Consider the following 22,227-nt stretch of genomic DNA (forward strand, 5'->3'; position numbering starts at 1 on the left):
GATAATTTTGCTATCTAACGCTGATTATCATTTTGGTTTACTCAACTCGTGTCTGTGGGTCCTGTGCTTGTCTGCTAGCTGGATCCCAGTAGCTGCTGTAAGCATGATGGAAATCAGCTGTTGTTCAGACAAGGGCCCTTGAGATTCTTGTAGCCGACCAACAAAGAAACTTTGGCCTAAGGGAGTTTGTGCAGACTGCAAGAATTTGGAGCTACCTTGCAAAGCTAATGATTCAATGCCAGCATTTGACATTAGTTCAGGGAACATGCCTCTTGTCAGAGAGATTTTTGTTTGTTTGTGGTGAAATAGGTTAAAGTTTATATTAATTGTCTGATTAAATGCATGTCACATACAACCCTGAGATTTCTTTCCTGCGCGCAAGGCAGAATTTCTGCTCATTGGTAGTGTTAACTTGTAAGGGTCGTAGTTAAAGTAGCGGTTAGCACAACACTGTTACAGTGCCAGCGACCCGGGTTCAAATCCGCCGCCGTCTGTAATGAGTTTTCACGTTTCCTCCGGCTGCTCCAGTTTCCTCCCATTGTTCTGAACATCGCGTGGTTGTAGTTGAATTGGGATAATGGGCGTCAGGGGTTGTAGACCGAAAGGGCTTGTTAAAATGCTGTGTCTAAAAAAAAATTACATTTAAACTGTACTCAAGAAATAGATATGTACAAAAGAGAGAACTATAAATAAACTGTACAAATGCATAAAAATATTCAGTAATAAATAATGTGCAAAGTAAGAGCCCTTAAAGGAGTTTGTTGTTGAGGAGTCTGATGGTGGAGGGGGACCTAGTGGGCCAAGTCTTTCCTAATGGTGGCAGCAAGAACAGCCTGGGTGTCATGGGTGGTATGATGATTGCTGCTTTCCACACAGATTTTCTCCATGGTGAGGAGAGTTTTGCCTGCGATGTCCACTACCTTTTGCAGGACTTTCTGCTCAGAGGTATTGGCAGCGACTTTTAATTTAGTTCTGTCACATAGCGCATGTAAAGTAATAGTTGCATTCAAAATTATGTCCAACGTGTTGGTTAGCACGACATTGTGAGGACTCTTAATTAATGTAGATATCCTTAGAATTAAGCCCTGTCACGCTCTACAACTGAAACAGAAATAAGCAGTGTAATGTATTTGTTTAGATCCAAGGAGGGCCGCTCCTCTTGAGTTTCAATCCGGTAATCAGATGCAAGGAAATTTGTGTACCCTCAGAAGTACTTAATTAGCTTGGGCAATTCTGGGAGGGTATATATATGAAGCTGTCAAAGAGCGCAGTAAGACCTGATGGTATGAATATAAAAAGAATAGCTATATACAGTAAGAAAGTTAATTGAATGTTCAAGCTTGGTAATCGTCTGTTATTTTTGAGGAGTTGGCACAAGTGCTACTTTATAATTATTTGTCATCTGTTTGAGATCCTGATTTGTGTTGGTAAGCCAGTATTTTCCACTCTCACTTGTCACCCTTGCAGATCAGATCTGTTCTTTTGCATTTAACTGTAGATGTTGTTGCGAAGGTCATATGAACCTGTGATGATTTGAAACTGGAGTTCCTTGCTTATGTGGCCACTAACTTACTTGTTCATCAGTTATTCATTTACCTTAATTAATCAATGCAGTGTAAACAAGGGCAAATGTGATATTATAATCTGTTTTAAGTGTATGAGATATGGTAATGCTGTAGACAGATGCAGTAGCTAATGTAATTCAAAGTGCATCTATTTTAATTTATTATCCTGTTCTTGATACCAAAATGTGCAAGATGTCCCAACCAGGAGAGGGATTCTCAAAGGCAATGATTCACCCAGGAGACTATTTATCCACAAGAGAACTAAAAAGAAATCAAAAGTTTCGAGGTACCCGGAAGCACAAATAAAGACATTGCATGCAGTTCTGTCTTAAATGTAGCATTGTATAAATTACTATAAATTGCCTGAGTGGAAGAATTATCCTGCATTCTTAGGATTTGGAAGAACGTAATAAAAATCTTAGACAAGCAAATATTTTAAGATTCAATGTCTATTCTGAGTTTTATGTAAAACTCTATGCTGCTAAAATATGCTCAGGAATTCAGATTTCTGGCCAAAGGACTAAAATTTGCACAAATGATATTAATATTAATCTTATTAATCTTTTGAAAATAATTAACATTTTCCCTGATACAAAAACAGTAATTTTTCACATACCTTTTCAGTAGCCTATCCTTTTTACTGCAATCTAAGTTTCAAAAATGAGGTTAATTTAAGTTTACTACTGAGGTAATCTAACATCATGAATAATTTTTCTTTTCGCAGCATGTTCTATTTGTATAGTGAGCACTTCAGACACTGCTACATCAAACACTGAATGCATACTGGCAACTCTCTATGCTTTAGATAATGAGCTAAATGCTGTAGATCAGTGGTTTTCAAAATGCCCCCCTGAACTCACATTCCACCTGAAGTAATCCCTATGCCTGAAGTGCTCTGTGATTAGTAAGGGATTGCTTCAAGTGATATGTGAGTGGGAAGGTTGAGAACCACTGCTCCAGTCCCAATTGTTACTGAAATACTTTGCTTGTGAAAAATTGTCATTGGCCCATTTCCTTTGGAGTTATGAAACCGTGCACATAACGAGTCAATGAGGTACAATTAAAACAGTGGTTCCCACATCCCACCTTAAGCAATCCCAGAGCACTTATGACAGAGGGATTGCCATTGATCTGTGAGTTTAGGGCAGCAGTTTGAAAACCATTGCTGTAGATGGTGAAAGTATCTGAGTGTTCAGGGAGCAGTGCTATGCACCCTTCTTTGACTGTAAATGTTTTTTGTGAAGTTGTTGGTAGCCTATTTCCAACATTATCAAGGGAAACCACGTTAATTTATTTCAATTAAAACAATTTTGAAATTATTCAATAAATTCCGACGGAGCGGTTAATGCAGTGGCCAGGGTTTGAATCGGCACCGACTGTAAGGAGTTTGTCCATTCTCCCCGTGTCTGCTCTGTTTTCTCCCGCCCTCCAGAACGTACGGGTTGTAGGTAATTGGGTGGCTTCTCAGAGCATCAATGTTACTCCATTCAATTCACCAGACAAACAACCATTGTGAGGCAGGAGAACAAAATACAGGCTTTAAATTTCCATTTTTATTTAACCTTGTCTTCTATTTTGTCTGCTAGTTTTCCAGATAATGGGGTATTTGAAATAAATTAAAATGCATGAATCAGCAATATACTTGACATCCCCTTGCATTTCAATTAATTTAGTGATAAAGCCTGTGAAATTCTTGTCCACAGAGGAAAATTATTCACTGCTGCAACCAACAGGGAAATGGGAGACCTCCTTCTAGCATCCAATTCAGCTCCCTTTTCTTTTCAGAGGACGGTCAATCAATTCGCTCATCATGGTATAAAAATAAGTATTTATTCATTGAATTTTGCTTTGCAACTTCACAGAAGAACACAAATTCATTTGGAGGCCTGAACAATAACATAACATTTCCACTGAGCATTTTGCTGGGGCAAATCTTGCTTCCCCCAGGAAATTTCAGTCCTGTTCACCGTCATTGTTCTCATCCTCAGATGGTTTTTGTGACATTTTTTGTAGTGTTTATTTTTAAACTTGATTCATAACACTGAACAAAATGGTCAAAAACTCAGATTAGTTAAGTGCGTGATTTTGGCACAAACTTTTCAGGCCACCATTAAGTTTGAATCCCTAATCCTCAAGTCTTGAAACTTGAATGCAATGCAACCTTTTTTAATTGCCCTCAAAGCAATGATTTAGGAGATAAAAGGAAATCAACCCATGTATTTTTCTGATATTGTACAATAAATCATCAACTATTCAAACTATCAATTGAGCAGCGGTAATTAATTTATTTCTATCTGCTATCATTCAATAATTTAATGCCTTTACTCTGGAACAAAACAAGGAAATAAGCTTTACACATATTCCATGTCATATCAGGAATTGTGGAGTTTTTCAAAAAAATTTAGACATGCAGCACCATTTCAGCCCACGAATCCATGCCACCCAATTTCTACCCCATTAACCTAGACCCCTGGTACATTATTTTGAATGGTGTGAGGAAACCAGAGCCCCCAGAGAAAACCCACACATCACAAGTAGAACGTACAAACTCCTTACAGACAGCTTGGGATTCGAATCCCGGTTCAGTCCCAGTTACTGATGCTGCAAAGGTGTTTGCTATGCCAACTGTGTTTTAACAAATCTAATGAAACCATTAAGAAAGGCAAGAGGAGACTCTTCAACCTAATCACTGTTCAGCACTTCCTCTTGATTTTCAGACCAAATTCAATTAGAAACGAATCGTGGACATTAATTTACACTGCACAGAAGGTGGTCATTTAGACATTGTGTGTGTACAGGATCTTGGTCTTTCCTTGGGTCTTTCAATTTATATTTTTCTGGTGTTAGAACAGTATTCATTTCAACATCCTTTTCAGGTGGAATATTCCAGATCTTAAAAAATATGTAAATAAGGCACAATCTTATGAATTATGCTCAGATGGTAGCACCTTGCAGAGCCTACGATAGGTCAGTGGTTAGAGCTCTGGTCTTGTAAACTAGGGTTCGTGAGTTCGTTCCTCTCTTGGGGCCTAATTTCAGTGAGGAGTGCTGGACAAAGTAGCGACTCTCTGTCTTCCTTTCGGTAGACAAAGTTAAAGAATTTCATGTTCGTTACATTCAAAATGTGGTATTGCGTTCCAGTAATGGGACCTCTACATTTATCTTTACCCTTAGTTGTTGCTTTAAGATTGACAGATGGATGAATGCGTCTCCAAGACGTGTAATTCCTTCTTACCCTAAGTCCTTGGTATAATTTCACTTTGGTACCATTTATGTTCGTTCAAGATGACAAATATGAATTAAATCTGCACAGGCCATAATTACACAAATTTTGACATTTTCATTTGATACCCTCTCTAATAATTCCTACAAAATATGCATTGAATGTTTTGCACCTTCTGATCTCCATGTATTATTTAATCTCTGCTTCCTCAAGCACAATCTCCATTAAAAATGAAACATGTTTTACAACCTTCTGCATGGATTCAGTCTTTCTTGGGACTTCAACATGTTAACCAAGCTAATGAACATAATCTCTCTCCCACAATCTTCAGGCATTTTGATTTAGCTTCATCTTAATTATTACATACAGAAAATATCACTCAGACATATATACTTGGTGGTTGGGAAACGATCTGAATTAAATACAATTTGATTAGACATTTGATCCCATTTCCTGGTCTTCTCATTTTTCTCTAATCAAAATATTGCTGGAAGCACATTGAGTTTTTTTTTCTTGAAGATAACATTAATTGAAATCGTGTCAAATACCAGTGGAAAATGTTGATAATGTACAAGTGAATGGAAAACAGTTTCTCATTTCTATACAATGGGCAGCTCTGGTATTTCATTTCCCCTCCCACCCCAAGGTTCTGTTCAGATTCATCTTAATATTGAAGAATCCAGAATGTGTTGAACAAGTGTAATTCAATAGTATTCTGAAATGCAATCTTTTAAATTATTGATTTTTAATAACAATAATTTCATGTTTGATTAATAGAACTGAAAATAAGTTATTATAAAATCTAGTATTTAAGTTAGAAATGTACTTTTGTGCTCATGTAGCAATCTAACATTATTGTTTGAAACCTGAAAAATCAAGACACCTTGCGATATTTTGTGCCAATGAAATGTTAAAAAGAAGCCATGACGAGGCTGAAAATAAAGAATAAAACAGTAAGAGATTTCACCTAGACCTTAAGGTTACCAAAATCAACAGTTTGGAAAATCATTAAGAAGAAAGAGTGTACTGGTGAGCTCAGTCGTCGCAAAGGAACTGGAACACCAAGGAAGACCTCTACCACTGAGGAGAGAAGAATTCTCATCATAATAAAGAAAAATCCCCAAATGTACGTCTGAAAGATCAGAAACCCTCTTGAGGAGGCAGGTGTGGATGTGTCAATGACTTCTGTCCGCAGAAGACTTCATGAACAGAAATTACACAGGCAACACTGCAAGATGCAAACCATGAGTGACCCACAGAAACAGGATGGCCAGATTACAGTTTGCCTTGAAGTATTTAAAAGAGCCTGAAGAATTCTGAAAAAGGGTCTTGTGGACAGATGAGACCAAGATTAACCTGTATCAGAGTGATGGCAAGAACAAAGGGTGGAGGCATAAAGGAACTGCCCAAAGCACATCAACTCATCTGTGAAACATGGTGGTGGAGGTGTAATGGCCTGGCCACGTCGGGCTGCTACAGGCACTGGCTCACTTACCTTTATTGATGATAACAGTAGCAAAATGAATTCTTAGTGTACAGAAACATCTTATCTGCTCAAGCTCTAGCAAAAGCATTGGATGGCGCTTCACCCTTCAGCAAGACAATGATCCCAAACATACTGCTAAAGCAGCAAAGGAGTTTTTCAAAGCTTAAAAATTAGAACATTCTTGAATGGCTGATCGAAATCTAATTGAGCTATGCCTTCCATCTGCTGAAGAGAAAACTTAAGGAGACAAACCCCCCAAAACAGCAGGAGCTGAAGGTGGCCATAGAAGAGGCATCACCAGGGAAGATGCTCAGCACCTCGTGATGTCTGTGAATCACAGACTTCCGAGCGGTTTTTGAATGCGAGGGATAGGCAACAAGGTACTGAGCGGTAAGCTGAGCAGTGATTTCACTATCTATGGGCTGCACAGTACCAGATGTCTGTTTGGGCATATCATTGCAAATGGCATGGGCAAGGCCTGTCCTTGACAGTGTCTTTCAAAACTGATGCAAAAGATCGCAGGGTCATCAGCCACACTGAAAGTTTGTGACCTTCCACTGTCATTTCACCAAATATCAGGGAACTACTGTAAAATCAAGAAACTCCATCGTTAACATTCCCATCAGCTGTTAATAATGTTTTTATTTGTCAGAAAGGACTTCAGCGCATACTAAAAAATTGTTGAACTTGTTTGGATGGAACTATTTTTAACACATCTATCAAGTTATGCATATCAGAGTTACCTATTATTTCATTTATTCTTTAAATAATTTGTTGATTAGTATGAAGAATAATATTTGCATAAAATGATTCATCACCATAATTTTATAAAGTATCTTTACTCTGTCTTAATCAATTTAGTTCATATCCATTTGAAGTCCTATAAATTTAATTTAAAAATGCTGCTGCGTAGCATTATTAATGTAAGGATAAGGAAGGAGGGGAAGTAATTGAGAAAAATATATAAAGATTTACACAGTTTTACGAAAGTAAGGGTTTCTTTGGCTTGGCTTCGCGGACAAAGATTTATGGAGGGGGTAAATGTCCACGTCAGCTGCAGGCTCGTTTGTGGCTGACAAGTCCGATGCGGGACAGGCAGGCCCAGTTGCAGCAAGGGAAAATTGGTGGGTTGGGGTCGGGTGTTGGGTTTTTCCTCCTTTGTCTTTTGTCAGTGAGGTGGCTCTGCGGTCATCTTCCAAGGAGGTTTCTGCCCGCCGAACTGTGAGGCGCCAAGATGCACGGTTTGAGTTCAAGTGGTAAAACACAGGATTCTGTTGACACCGTGGTTAAGTGAGAAAACACACAAAAGCTAGAGGAACTCAGACCGAAACGTGGGTGATGTATATTCACCTTTGGTACATAAAGGCACTGTTTGACCTGCTGAGTTCCAGTTTAGAGGAACACTGCATAAAATGGTAATCTGATACAATGATAAGAATTAATTGTGAACATAATTTTCACATTTGGACAAAAAGCATTTCTGTTAATCATATCCATTCTTGTTCATTCATTTTGCCCATGAATTAACTTGTTGGATTCATCAAAAAGAACTCATGAAGTGCATTGCATGTTTTAGAATAATGATTTTGTTCAAACTTCAGGCCACACTGTGAGCTCATCACTATGCAATTCGGGTTCGAATCCCACGCTATCTGTACGGTGTTTGTATCTTCTCCCCTTGACCTGTATGGGTTTTATCCAGGTGATCAGGTTTCCTTCAAAAATGTGAGGGTTGATTGGTGTTTTTGGATGACATGGGCTCATGGTCCAGGAGGGCCTGTTACCGTGCTAGATCTCTCATGGGCCAGAAGGGCCTGTTACTGTGCTTTATCTCTCAATTACAATTTTAAAACTTAAATTTTAAATTACTGATAAATTATTTATTTTTAAGGAATCATGATATTGGAATTCAGGGTGAGCAGCAAACCATAGAACTGGCTCCACTCAGATACTGGTGTGCTATGTATCATTCCTGGCCTTGACCCTGACCACCCCCCCCCATAACAATGCTTTTTGATTCCTTGTGGAGATTCTGCCTAAAAGCTATATTTTTTGAGATTAGAGTTACTGTGAAGAACTGATTATTTTAACCAAGTGAAAGTAAAGCAGTTTTGCTTTCACAATATTCATTTAAATCCTCTATTTGTTTTGTCTTTTGAGATCCTTTACTCTGCAAGTTAAGAGTTTTCATTCCACCTTCAAAAATCATTGCTACAGCCTTTCAGATATCTTAACAAAACTTGCTTGGTGGAACAGAAATTGTAAACTTTTTTTTATTCAGAAGCATTATTTTTAATCCTGAACTTGGTTGCTAATTTTAAAAGGGCTCCCTTCAATCTCCTTTCTCTCCTTCATGAATATATACTCTTTGTATATTGCCATTGTGATCGTACAGATTCTATCACCAATGTGTGTATGTACAGACTGCAGTGCGCGTCGAAAGAACCAAAGACTTGTTGATCCAAACCGAGGCTTTTATTAACTAAAAGACTGGAGGATATCACAAGTAGGTCGACCAGTCCAGAATGACGTGGTCTGGCTAGGAGCAATCCTTTAAGACCTGCCAGTAGGTGTGGCTACACTCTCATCCAATCACAGTCATCCTACACTACAAGCTCTCTGACCCTGCCGTGATAGAGGACAACCATCGACTTCTAATATTGATGACTATGGTGTCCCCGAGAGTCTACCAAAGTGTCCAGGACGCGACCACTTATGCTGCAGCCATGAAGGTGTTGAAAGGCCTCTACGAGTGACTGGTGAACAGGGTCTATGCTCAGTACAAACTTGCTACAAGGAGGCAACAGCCCAGTGAGTCCTGTAGAGCTTATATTTAGGTACTGAGGGCAATGGGCAGGGACTGTGCCTGCACAGACAGAACTCCTGCGGAGACCACAGACGATCTCTCATTCGGGATCTCTATGTGGCCGGGGTTTGATCGAATGAGGTGAGGCAGCACCTGCTAGAGCACGTGGGAGAAAGCCTAGAGGGCGTGATCCAGATCACAGAGACGATGGAGACTGCGGTCTTAAGTATGGACATGTACTCTCGGGGCTGGATCCCACACCCTGACGTGAGTAGGATGCCCTCCCTCCTCCCTACTACTGCTGCTACACTGCCCGATGGAACCCCAAAGTGTTATTTTGTGGGAGGAAAATGCACAGCAGGTCCCAGTGCCTGGCGAGAAAAGCCAGGTGCCAGAAGTGCCTTAAAAATGGCCACTTTGCTGTAGTCTGTCACTCCAAAATGGCCACCATCAAACACAGTGCCTCGTGTGGAGCCCAATCGCCACTCTCCATTTCAAACCTTCTTCCTCAGAGCTCTCATCCAATGAGAACGAGGACTCCACCGCGCGGCAGCGCCTGATGTCACAGGGCAGATGCCGAGCGCGCAATGTGCAACCCAACCTCGCCGCAACGACGTTCACCCTACCTCACGAAGCAACGTTCGACCAGGCTGCTGCCGCCGCCACCGCTGAACAGGGACCCGCCGCCGCCTCTGCTGACCTGGGACCTGCCGCCACTGCCAATCGGGGACACGCCGCCGCGACCAACACCGCCGACCCGGTACCCACTAACGCTGCCGACCGGGGACCCAACGCTGCCAACCAGGGACCCGCCACCCCTAACCCCCCCACCGCCGACGGCAAGCAGTGACCCCCAACACTTACCGTTGGCTGCAGGCAACAACACCAACTCCTCGACACTGTTTTTCCAGACCCCACTGTTTGCGTGACGTCATCATGCAGGACTTCACTGTCCCCATTACAAGTCTCTGCATCAATAACCCTTGACAGGACTGCCCCCATCCCCTCACAAAAGCAATGGAACTGATTAAAGTGCATGGACACTATACCAATTGCCTATTTGACTCGGGGTCAACTGACAGTTTTATCCACCCAGACCTAGCCCATCGTTGCGGACTGGCTATTCTCCCCACTGCACAGAGAATTTCATTGGCGACCAGATAACACTCGACTGGGGTAAAGGCGAACTGCGTGGCGACCCTGAAAGTCCAGGACATCATGTTCACAGACTTCAAACTATTAGTCCTTCCCCAATTGTGTGCCCCTGCACTGCTGGGATTGGATTTTCAGTGCCAGTTTGAAACCATTTCCCTGCACTTTGGGGGGGCCTCACGCTCCACTCTTTGTCTGTAATCACTCCACCCCGGAAACCTCCTGCCAGCGGCAGCCTGAGCCACCCTCACCTGTAGTCTCTCCACCCTCTGAGTTGCTCTGCCAGTGCTTTTCGCAAATCTCACCCCTGGCTGGAAGCCTGTGGCCACCAAAAGCTGGCAATATAGTTTTGAACACAGGAAATTTATCACAAGCGAGGTGTGCAGACTGCTGGATGAGGGCATTATCGAACCTAGCTCAAGTCCATGGAGGGCTCAGGTGGTGGTTGTTAAAAACGGGGAGAAGCCGCAGATGGTGGTTGACTACATTCAGACAATCAACCGCTTCACGCTTCTGGATGCGTACCCCCCTTCCACAGATCACGGATGTGGTGAATCAGATCGCCCAATACCGTGTATTTTCCACCACTGACTTATGTTCGGCCTATCATCAGCTCCTGATCCGCCGAGAAGACCGACCTTTCACGGCCTTTGAAGCAAATGGGTGGGTGTATCAATTCCTCAGGGTACCCTTTTGGGTCACAAATTCCAGCGGGCAATGGACCTGATGGTGGACCAGAACGGGCTGACTGCTACTTTCCCGTATCTGGACAATGTCACCAGCTGCGACCATGACACGGAGGATCACGATGCCAACCATGAGAAATTTTTTCAGACTGAAATTCGGACGCACTTGACCTACAATTTCGATAAGTGTGCCTTCCGGACCACTCGGCTCGCAATTCTGGGTTGTGTGGTGGAGAACGGGGTGGTCATGCCGGACCCCGACCGCATGCGTCCCCTCATGGACTTTCCCCCTCCCCACACCCAGAAGGCACTCAGACGCTGCCTGGGCTTTTTCTCTTACTATGTCCAATGGGTTCCACACTATGCTGACAAGGGACGGTCACTCATCAAGACCGCCTCCTTCTTCCTGTCAACCGAAGCCAGAGCGGCCTTCGACCGCATCAAATTGCTGCTACAACGCTGCACTCCATTGATGAGTCCATTCCATTCCAAATCGAGAGCGATGCATCCGACTTTGAACTGGCAGCCACCTTGAACCAGGCCGGCCAGTAGCCTTCTTCTCCAGAATCCTCCAGGGTCCTGAGAGCCGGCACTCCTCTGTCGAGAAGGAGGCCCAGGCCGTAGTCGAAGCAGTATGTCGTTGGAGACACTACCTCACTGGCAGGCGTTTTATGCTGCTGACCGACCAACACGTGGTCTCCTTCATGCTTGCAATACCCAGCGAGGTAAGATCAAGGATGACAAAATCGCCAGGTGGAGAATCGAACTCTCCACCTTTAATTGTGACATACTGTATCGGCCAGGTAAACTCAACAACCCGACAGATGCGCTCTCCAGGGGGACTTGCGCCAACATACAACTGGACAGGCTGCAGAGACTCCACGAGGAGCTCTGTCATCCAGGGGTCACTAGATTTGCACACTTTGTCAAAGCTCGCAACCTGCCCTACACGGTCGAGGAGATTCGTTCCATGACCCGAGCCTGCCCCGGTGTATGCGCTGAGTGCAAGCCCCACTTCTTCCATCCGGAGAACAGCCACGTCATCAAAGCCACCCGCCCCTTTGAGAGTCTCAGCGTAGACTTCAAGGGGCCCCTACTGTCGACTAACTTTAACACCTACCTCCTTACGGCCATCGACGAGTACTCCCGCTTCCCGTTCGTTGTGCCCTGCTCAGACTTGAATGCCTCCTCAGTTATAGAGGCCCTGCACAGCATCTTCGCCATCTTCGGGTACCCCAGTTACATCCACAGTGACATGGGGTCTTCGTTTATGAGCGCAGAGCTGCGGCAGTACCTCCTGGAGCGTGGTATTGCTTCAAGCAGGACCGCCAGCTATAACCCACGTGGTAATGGGCAAGCTGAAAGAGAGAACGCCACTGTCTGGAAAGTGGTTACGCTTGCCCTCAGGTCTGAAGGTCTCCCCACCTCTCGCTGGCAGGACGTGCTCACTAGTGCCCTACACTCCATCCGCTCCCTCCTATGCACCGCGACCAATGCCACCCCCCCATGAAAGGATGTTCTCTTTCCCAAGGAAATCCGAGTCAAGTACGACTCAGCTCACAGGTCCCAGTCAGGTCCTCTTATGACACCGCATCTGGTACTCAAAGAACGACCCCTTGGTTGACCGAGTGACTGCTCCATGCGAACCCACATTATGCCTAATTTGAGTACCTGGATGGGTGGGAGGACACAGTCTCGGTAAGGGACCTAGCCCAAGCCAGATCAGGCACAGTAGTGCCTTTAACCCAACCTCCCCTATTCCTTCTCTCCCCCAGGTCACGTGCTTGAACAGAGCACCACCCCACCAGCTCAGGCCAGACTGTCAACAACACCGTTGGGGAATTGGGCGAAGCAGTGGCCGCACCCTACAAGCCTGCTGGCGACACGACTCCGGTGACCTCAATCCTGGCACCACGCCGGTCACGCCAGATGGTCAGGCCCCCAACCTCCATCCACCCCGGGGTCAGTTCTCAAAGAATGGGTGAATGTGATAGTACAGATTCTATTACTAAAGTGTATATGTACAGATGGTAGTGTAGGATGACTGTGATTGGCTGAGAGTGTAACCACACCTACTGGCAGGTCTTAAAGGATTGCTCCTAGCCAGACCAGGTCAGTCTGGACTGGTCGACCTACTTGTGATATGCTCCAGTCTTTTAGTTAATAAAAGCCTTGGTTTGGATCAACAAATCTTTGGTTCTTTCGACGCACTCTACTAAAAGCCTTGGTTTGGATCAACAAGTCTTTGGTTCTTTCGACACGCTCTACTAAAAGCCTTGGTTTGGATCAACAAGTCTTTGGTTCTTCCAACGCGCTCTACTAAAAGCCTTGGTTTGGCTCAACAAGTCTTTGGTTCTTTCGACGCGCTCTACTAAAAGCCTTGGTTTGGCTCAACAAGTCTTTGGTTCTTTCGACGCGCTCTACTAAAAGCCTTGGTTTGGATCAACAAGTCTTTGGTTCTTTCGACGTGCTCTACTAAAAGCCTTGGTTTGGATCAACAAGTTTTTAGTTCTTTCGACGCGCTCTACAGCCATCTATGGATCCTTCCATTTATTTTTTTTAAAATACCGTTTGGGAATGAGGGATGTGAAGAAAACTGGAAAGTCAGAATTTGTCTCTGTAGATATTCAATTTATTTTTACACATCTTTGCTCCTTCAGGAAATTCAAAGTAGGCTGATTTCATATTGACAATATTGTACACAGCAAGATGCCAAAGCAAACACAAATGACTTTTTAGTCTTGGTGGCATTGTTCAAAACTATTGGATATCTAGCACACTGGTGGAATCAATCTGGGAAGAGCAGTTGGATACATTAGTCCAAAGCATAAAACAGTCAACCCTCACTCATTCATCTCTTGCAGAATTGCAGCCACTTTCCTGGCCATCACACATGGAGCTGGTGTTCCTTTGGTCTAATATTTACAGTTACCTTTTCACTTTCTTATTGGGTATTCTTTGTGGCCAGTCAACATTTCCAGGACATATTCTGTTGTGTGTGCAAAATCAAACCCCAAACTATAGGTAAATTGAGACATCTCGGGCCACAAGTTTAAACGTGTTCTCTGCTTCACTGAAGGTTCCATTGAAGGGGTATTTCTGGATTTTGCAAGGGCATTGTTATGTTTTCAATAGTCACAGGAAATATGCATTCCACGAGAAGCTCAATAAAATTAGAATTCTATGCAAGGTCCCAGACGTTGCATGCTGATAAAAAAAACAGACAAGGCTTGATTGAAATCGAGATAAAATGCAGAAGCCAGATTGCAAAAAATAAATACTACGAATGTTGTTCGCTTGTGAATCTGAGTATAATTTGGGAGAGCACCATTAAATTTTTAACACATTACAGGGTTCACTTTTACATATTCTTCACAATGCAGGAATGTCACTCATTTCGATAAAATGAACCATTGTATTAAACACGCACGAAACATAAATCAAAATAATACTCATGAAAATGTGATTACATTTCAAGCTGCCAAATTGTAGGCTGTAAAATGTGGTGCAGAATTGCATAGCAGTCAATTTAACAGTCAGAAAAGCAACAAGATGTTGCAGTAATTCTGATGTGAAACATGATTAAAAAATGTCTTGATACAATATAATTTAACCAATTCAAAATGTATTTATGTGTGTACCCTTCCATCTTTTTATCTCTTTTCTTCTACAGCACCCCAAGGCCCTCAACTCCATTTATGTTAATAGTCATACAGAATCTTAAGTCATGTGTTTTAAATTAATGTGCTTCCAACGGCAGGTGAATGAAGATTGTTGCAATTATTTAATGAGAAGATTGGTCTTGCCATGTGATTTTTTTTCCGATGCCCTTGGGTGTAGTGAGGACACTTGCAAAATCACTATGAACCGAGAGGAGTCAGTGGCTACATGAGATGCCGACAACTGCAAATTGTGTGGCATACAGCTGGTCCCGGGCCGCTTACTGACAGCAGTGAAAAGTCTCTGTTCCATCACTTGCATCAGTTAAAAAAACGAGTTTACCATTTAACACTTTTCTTTAATGAGATGGGTAGCCACAGTTGGTCTTCAGAACGGTAGGAAGTGGAGGTTTTTTCATTTTCATGTCAAACTATTTCAACATGACTGTGCAGCTCAAGGGAATAAATGCCCCTTCACAGGTTCGCTATTTATGGGCGTGTGTCACTTTGAACTGTGTCTGAGCCCCAACTATCCACAATTGATGGCAATAATTTGGCTGACGACAAGCCAGATTTGCTGATGGTGCGAAGCTAAGTGCTAACGTGAGTGATGAGGAGGACTGAGGCTTTAAACAGGCAAAGTGAAAGGGGAACACAGTTGAGCGGCACTGTTAACATAGCAATTAGCGCGGCGCTGACACAGTGCCAGCGACCGTTGTTTGAATCTGACACTGCAAGGATTTTGAACGTTTTGCCTGTGTCTGCATGGGTGTCCTCCGGATGATCCAGTTTCCTCCCAACCTTCAAAACATAAAGGAGTTGTAGGTTAATTGGGTGTAATTGAGCAGCTCGGGCCCATGGGCTGGCGGAGCCTGTTACTGTGCTGCATGTCTAATTTTTTTCATGTAAAATGTAAGTTTAACAATGTAGTAAATGGAGTGCAATGTGCAGCATGTGGGGTTGTTCACTTCAGGCAGAAAATAAAGAGAAATTGCAAATGTTTTGTAAACAGTGTGTGACTAGGAAATGTTAATGTTCAATAGGACATTGGTGGCTTTGTACTAAGTCAGTGAAAAGCAAATTTGCAAATGCTGGTTGCTATTAGCAAGGTGAAACTGACCATTACTTTAAATGCGAGAGGATTTGAGTCCAAGAATATAATGGTCTTTTTACAATTATTGCATTTTGTTTCCCCACCAAAAAATAACATAACTTTTTGAGGAAAAAAGTACATCAGACTGATTTGTGGGACAGTAGGACTATGATACGAGGAGCGATGCAGTCGGCCACATCTGTATTTACTGGTCTCAGAGGTCACAGAATTTTGAAGTAAAACTTTCTTGAAGAGCTTGGCAGTGTAAATGAAGAGAAATTTCTTCATTCAAGAGTGATAAATCTTTTGAATTCTCTACCTTGGAGAACTGTGCAGTTCTGTCACTGGCGTCTGTAAGAGGTGACAAAACTGATACGCCAAGTCAATTCTAAGTAAACTGTGCATTTCATACCTGAACTGAGGATGTATTATTAGCAACAAGTGAGTCAGGAGAAGCTGGCGGGACTCAACAGGCCAGACAGCATCTGTTGGCCCTGTGACAGAGTATATAGATATGTTTTTGGGAGATAAATTGGGGAAGGTTTTTTAGTGTTGATCACATACAAACACTTTAAAACAGATCTTATTTGAAATACTGGAGCTCCACTCATGCGAGACATATCGGTCCCACAGCATTTGCAAGAGCTTTGGAGAGTGCCTAAAAGACTTCACTAGTGGATTATTGTTTACAAAAAGGCAACAGATGAAAGAGCTTGTCGGAGCCACATTCTGTCTGGAGTGGAACTTGCTGTTGTAGGAAGGTCATGCGGTTTTGCAGGCAGAGAGAGTCAAACAGGCTTTCTCTGTGTGTGTGTGTGAGAGAGAGAGAGAGAGAGACAGAGATCACTTCTACCATGTTACAGCCAGCAGCAGCAGCTGGGACTGGAACAGGACAAGCTGGCAAGCTTGTGGAAAACCCCATTTGGAAGACAGATTCTAAGTGCTTTGCTCAGTCTGGTCAAAGCCCTTGTGGTTCGTGCAAGAGGAGAGGACTGGCTGTCTAATGTTTCACTTGGAATAAGAGAAACAAAAAAGGCACTCTGTGGTGACCTGAAAGAAAGAGATGATCATCTGGAGAACCCTGAAGGGGGCAAGTTTTGTCAGCAAGACACTGGAGTGGCTGATTAAAAAGGAATCAGTTGTGGATGTCCTGGAATAACAATTCTGTCTCTGAAAACTGACAAGAACCTTCCTGAACAGTAACCATTCAAGCACCAAAGCCTGGTGAACTTATAAATGTTAAATTCTGTGCACAGTATAAGAATTGCCTGCAACCAGTGAACTTGGAGGAATGAGAAGTGAGATTGGACTGTGAACCAAAGAACCTTTCTGAATTTACATACACATTACATGCACGTGCACTTAGAATTAGAAGGGGGTTAAGTTTAGGTTAGTTAAGTTAATAGTGATAAGTTAAAGTGTGATTCTGTTTTCATATTAAAAGCAACTTTTGTTTAAGTAACCATTTGTTTTGGTGAATATCTATTGCTGCTAGGTTTATGGGTTCTCTGGGCTCGCAATAGTACAATAATCGGCCAATGTTTCGGGTCTGGTCCATTTACCAAGATGGATTTGTCAGTAACAGTAAATTTCCAGATTTAAAAATCAATTAATTAAAATTCTCAAACTACTGAGATTCAAACATAATTATTTCCTTTTTATTTCCTGGAATGTTTATCAATCCAGCAACATAATCATTGCACCACATATCCACATTCTACTTAAACTTGCAAAACTGTCCATAGAAAGAGATAAGCAAGGGTTCACATCAATCTGACATGTACAAATAAATCTGATTGCATTTTCTTTCTTTATGTTCAAGATGCTTGAATGAATTTCAAATTGTACTAACTGGCAATAAAGAGAGGATTTGAAAACTTGAATAATGATCATGGAAGCAGTGAAAACATATAATGGAAGACAACTGGTTGAGAAAATTATGGAAAAGCAAATGTTCTCTTCATGGCAACTTGACTCCCTGTTGTAGTTAATGAGCAAAATGTTGGGAACTGGTTGTAATTGGACAAAGTGGCAGCTATTTCTCTAAATATATCCAAGGCATAACTTTGATGTTACAAGGCTCGCATTGATCTTGTATCATTCAGATTTTGCCAAGGATGTGAATCAAAGGCAGATTTGAGTTCACTCTGACATTAAACTGCTTGAATTGGATGAATGGATATTTGAGTTTGCTGACAATGACATTTTTTTTAAAGATTTGTTAAGAGCACAAATTCAACACATCCTTGTCAAGTTGTGAGGCACATCAACTACTAACCAGGCTCCATCAATGATGTAATGAAGTCTAGAAAGAGCACGGGAGATTGCATTCAGCTTAAAATACATTAAATAAATGAATTAGGAACAGAGAAACAGCAGAGATAGAGTGCCTGATAGTGAAAGGCTGATCCTTCTACCTGCCCAGGGAATTTTCAGCGATGCTTTGGCATCGCTTTGCCTTTGGCAAATGAGCGTGACGCAGTGAAGGAGCTTAATGGTGTCATCTGTAAAGCCCAGACATTCCATCCTGACAGTTTTATGATTGTACCTGACGACTTCAACCACACCAACCTGAAAACTGTTCTATCATGGTTTCCACTTTGTCACCAGAGGAGAATGGGTGTACACCAACGTCCCCCACTTTGAATACTCAGATCATATACCAGTCTTGCTAACCCTGGCATACAGACCGCTGGTAAAACAAACAAAGGCAATTCAAAGAGAGAACAGAACATGGCAGAGGTGGGGGGTGCAGAAGATGGAGGGGGAGGCACAGCAGCACTACAAGATTGCTTTGAATCCATGGACTGGAGCTGTTTCAAGGAGGTGGCAACCTACAGTAGTCATATAAACATTGACCCCTCTCCTTGACACATTAATAGCTCAATAGTAGAGAGAAGAGGAAGTATCAAGTTCCATGGAGTCCACTTATTCTGGACACAAAACATCTCCTCACTTGTCAGGAAGACGCAAAAGCAACTGCACTTCACGAGAAGACTGAAGCAGGCAAGGGTACCGGTCACCATCCTCTATCGTGAGCATCTGGCTGACTGCATCATGATGTGGTATGGCTGCTGTAGAGCATCAGATCACAGGTCAATCCACAGGGCCATAATAGCGGCAGAGAAAATCACTGGAGTCTCCCTCCCCTGCATTGACGTGATCCACTGGGATCACTGACTGAAGAGGACTCACAAAATCATTAAGGAACCCTACCAGCCCTCACACATCATCCTGCCAATTAAACCCATTCTACCCAATTACACTCAGATTAACCTACGGTCCCAGACAATTTGGATGGTGATCGAAAACTGGAGAACCGGGGGAACCCACACAGACACAGAGAGAATGAACAAACTCCTTACAGAACCCGGGTTGTTGTTGCTGTAATAATCTTGCACTGACCATGCCGAATAAATTTACCAGTATCATTGTCTAAAGAGGACTTATAAAATCAGCGAAGACCCCTGTAACCACGCACACAGGATCTTTCAGCTACTCCCGTCGAGAACGATGTACAGGAGTTTCAGAGCCAGAACCACCAGGATGAGAAATAGCTTTTTCCTGAGGACGGTGAGACTGTTGAACTCTCCGTGACTCAACTATTTATTTAACAATAATATTTATTTATTTTACTATTTGTTAGTAAGTACGTACTGTGCATATGCATCATTCATCTGTATATGCATTAGGTCTGTATGTGTTCTTGCAAAGTGTTGCACCAAGGATCAGAAAATGCTGTTTTGTTGTGTTTTATTTGTACAATCAGAGTTCAGTTTTATTGTAAAAGTACATAATATATGACATCACATACAACATCGATTTTTTTTTTTTTTGCCTGCAGGCAAGGCAATTGTAAAAAAATCTGTCTCACTGTACACATGAGAACAAATAAATAAATGTAAACAAACTGACTGTGCAATGCAAAGAAAAAAAATCAATCAAGTGCAAGAGTCTTTTACTGGATGATAAACAAAAATAAGCTTGAAGCATGAAGTAGCTGTTTGCTAGATGCCCTGGGTACAGGTAAAGAGAGCGTCATGTGCAGGAAACCAGGAATGAGGTGCCCAAGCCCCCATTTAGCGACAGTTCATCTCACGTTCCCTTCAAATGAACAACTCTGGCAGTAACAGAACTTTCGCTGAAAGTGCGGAACCAGTGTACGAAGTAATTGGGTACATGTGAAAAACCTGGAGCCTCTTGTTGAGCTCCCTTTTGCCAGCTGGCACTTCTGAGATATCAGCTAAATTTTCTACCCATATGTCTTCAATTGGAACAAGCTAAAAAAAAAAGTGAATCTGGAAGGTATTCTGCTCCATGGAGCAGACTCAACTGGTGATTGAATGTTATGTCTTAACATTGGATTCACATAGCCATGACTATGAGGAAATTTGGATTCAGTGGATTGACGAGTTTCCCAAATTGTTTTGAAATTGTAAAAGTTATATTTGCATTCCCAAAAGGCAGGTACGATTGTTTAATTGTAAAACAAAATGTTTAAATGGTGCTGGAGTTGCTGTAATGGTAGCGTTGCCGCTGTTGCGGACCCACGAAGAGAACAAGGAGGGAAGTCTCACACTCCCCCCGCAGGGTCGAACTGCGCACCCTGACTGCATTTGTCGGCATTTTTCCATACCTTGATGAAGGGCTCAAGCCTGAAACGTTGGTTATGTAATTTTATCTTTGCTATCGAAAGGACTCTGACCTGCTGAGTTTCTCCAGCATTGTGTTTTACTTCAACTACAGTGTCTGCAGACTTTCATGTTTTACTTCTTACCCACATAGAATTTGGGCCGCGATCAAAGGACTCACACCAGACTGCTGGAGAGTGGCTCGAGACCAGCTGAAGAGATACCAGGTATTGGAACTGGGATGGGAGAAGGCGCTGGAGGCTTCCTGATCGTGTCAGAGCTGTGCATCTCGAGCTCGGGTTGCTGAAGGCCGTGTGGCTGCAGAGGCTGAAGGTGTAGCTAAAGACATTCAGTGACCCTGCGGGGACTTTATTTGGCTTCTCTTTATCTGGCTGTTAGGGGCGCTGGGCAATTTCTGCTGATAGCAAATCTTTGCCTTACAGCAGACTAAAGGAAATTTTGTGTAATATCACATTTCCTGATTTATTTTGTGATAGTAAAATAATCTTGAATCTTAATTTCTGTATCCAGAGGTATTCAGATTTGAGTTAATTTTAATTTCTTGGAGGAAAGTCTCCCACAGGATATTTCCAAAGAGCCAAATTGAATAGTGGTTAACAAGCATGATGGCACACCCATCAGGAAATTAATGAAACCACAGAAGTTCTGTGTGAGTGAGTGTCATGCGTCTTTTCACCTTTGCAAGTCACTGAAATATCTGAACTGATTGGTGGGTTTATTTACATATTGTTGGATGAACAAGATCTTTCTACTTCAGAGCATTGTGGTGGCATGGTGCTTAAATCACCAGACAGAAGCCTGACAGTGGACCAGTAAGGGACTCAGTGGCTGAATGGACTACGCAGGCTGTGGGCTGTTGCAGACTTGCAGTCAAAGGACTCACACCAGGCTGTGGGCTGCTGGAGAACGGCTCAAGTGAACCACAAATTGGAAATGATTTGAAGGCAAGAAGGCCTCAGGCGCTGCAAGATTCCTGATCATATAGGAGGTTTGGATCTGGAGCTCGGCTGCCGATGGTTTGAACGGGAGTCGGTGCAGCTGCAGTTAGAGTGCTGGAGATGAATCCACAGACACTCAGTAGGGCTCTTCCAATCTGCTGTGTAAAATGGGGTTAACTGGGCAATTTGCACGGTTAACGCCCCAGTTACACAGCAGTAAGAAAGGGTTTGACTCGGTCAACCCCGTCAGAATCCAACCAGGTCCCTGACCTACCTCAGAGGAAGTCAGAGAACCCAGTTAAACTTACCTAGTCTCATCCACAGGTGGTTTGAAAATGAAAATGGCTGACCCACTTATTCTGGTGGCATCAGCACTTGCGTGCATGCATCACCAGGCAGCCAGTGTCCGAACATCCAACGGTACTTCCGGTGAGTACTTGATGTGTCATGGTAGGGGTGGGATCTTGCCCCAGTAATTGCACCCAGTTTCCAGGAGGGTGACCCAGGGGCTGCAGTTTAAAAGAGGCTAGTGTCTCTGAGGGACATCCTTTGCTTCTCTTTCTATTATTGTTAGGAGTGCCAGGCAATACTAATGGTGACTCTTTGTTTGCCTTACAGCAGGAAGAGTTTGAAGAATTTTGTATATATTGCATTTTTTGATTTATTACATGACAATAAAAGAAATTTTGAATCTTGGTCCAGCAATCCAGGGGTTCAAATTCTTTCAAGACAATTTTCAAATTTAAATTCAGTTCTGAATCTCGAACTTGGACAATAGTAATAATGACTGTAAAATTGATCAAATTGTTGTTAAAGTCTATCTGATTCATTTGAGTCCTTGTTGTGATGTTGAGTTACAGCTTGGAGTTGGAGATGGGATGTCACCTCTTTTATTGAATTCAGTCCCATTCAAACCAATGAAGGAGGACTATTTTGTTCAAAGATAAATGATGAAATTCTCATTTGC

The 22,227-nt window shown here is 42.6% G+C and overlaps 1 long non-coding RNA gene across 2 annotated transcripts in view; it reads left to right on the plus strand.

The window, feature by feature from the left end:
* LOC138759553 (uncharacterized) overlaps positions 1-21,921 on the plus strand; it is a 596,266-nt gene extending 574,345 nt beyond the window's left edge. For both annotated transcript variants that reach the window (XR_011354926.1, XR_011354930.1), the window contains one exon: positions 20,456-21,921. This is a non-coding gene — a long non-coding RNA (uncharacterized lncRNA). The remainder of the gene's footprint in view (positions 1-20,455) is intronic.
* The last annotated feature ends 306 nt before the right edge of the window (positions 21,922-22,227 follow it).

The sequence above is a fragment of the Narcine bancroftii genome, chromosome 3 (genome assembly GCF_036971445.1).
Source record: "Narcine bancroftii isolate sNarBan1 chromosome 3, sNarBan1.hap1, whole genome shotgun sequence".
Lineage (NCBI taxonomy): Eukaryota > Metazoa > Chordata > Chondrichthyes > Torpediniformes > Narcinidae > Narcine > Narcine bancroftii.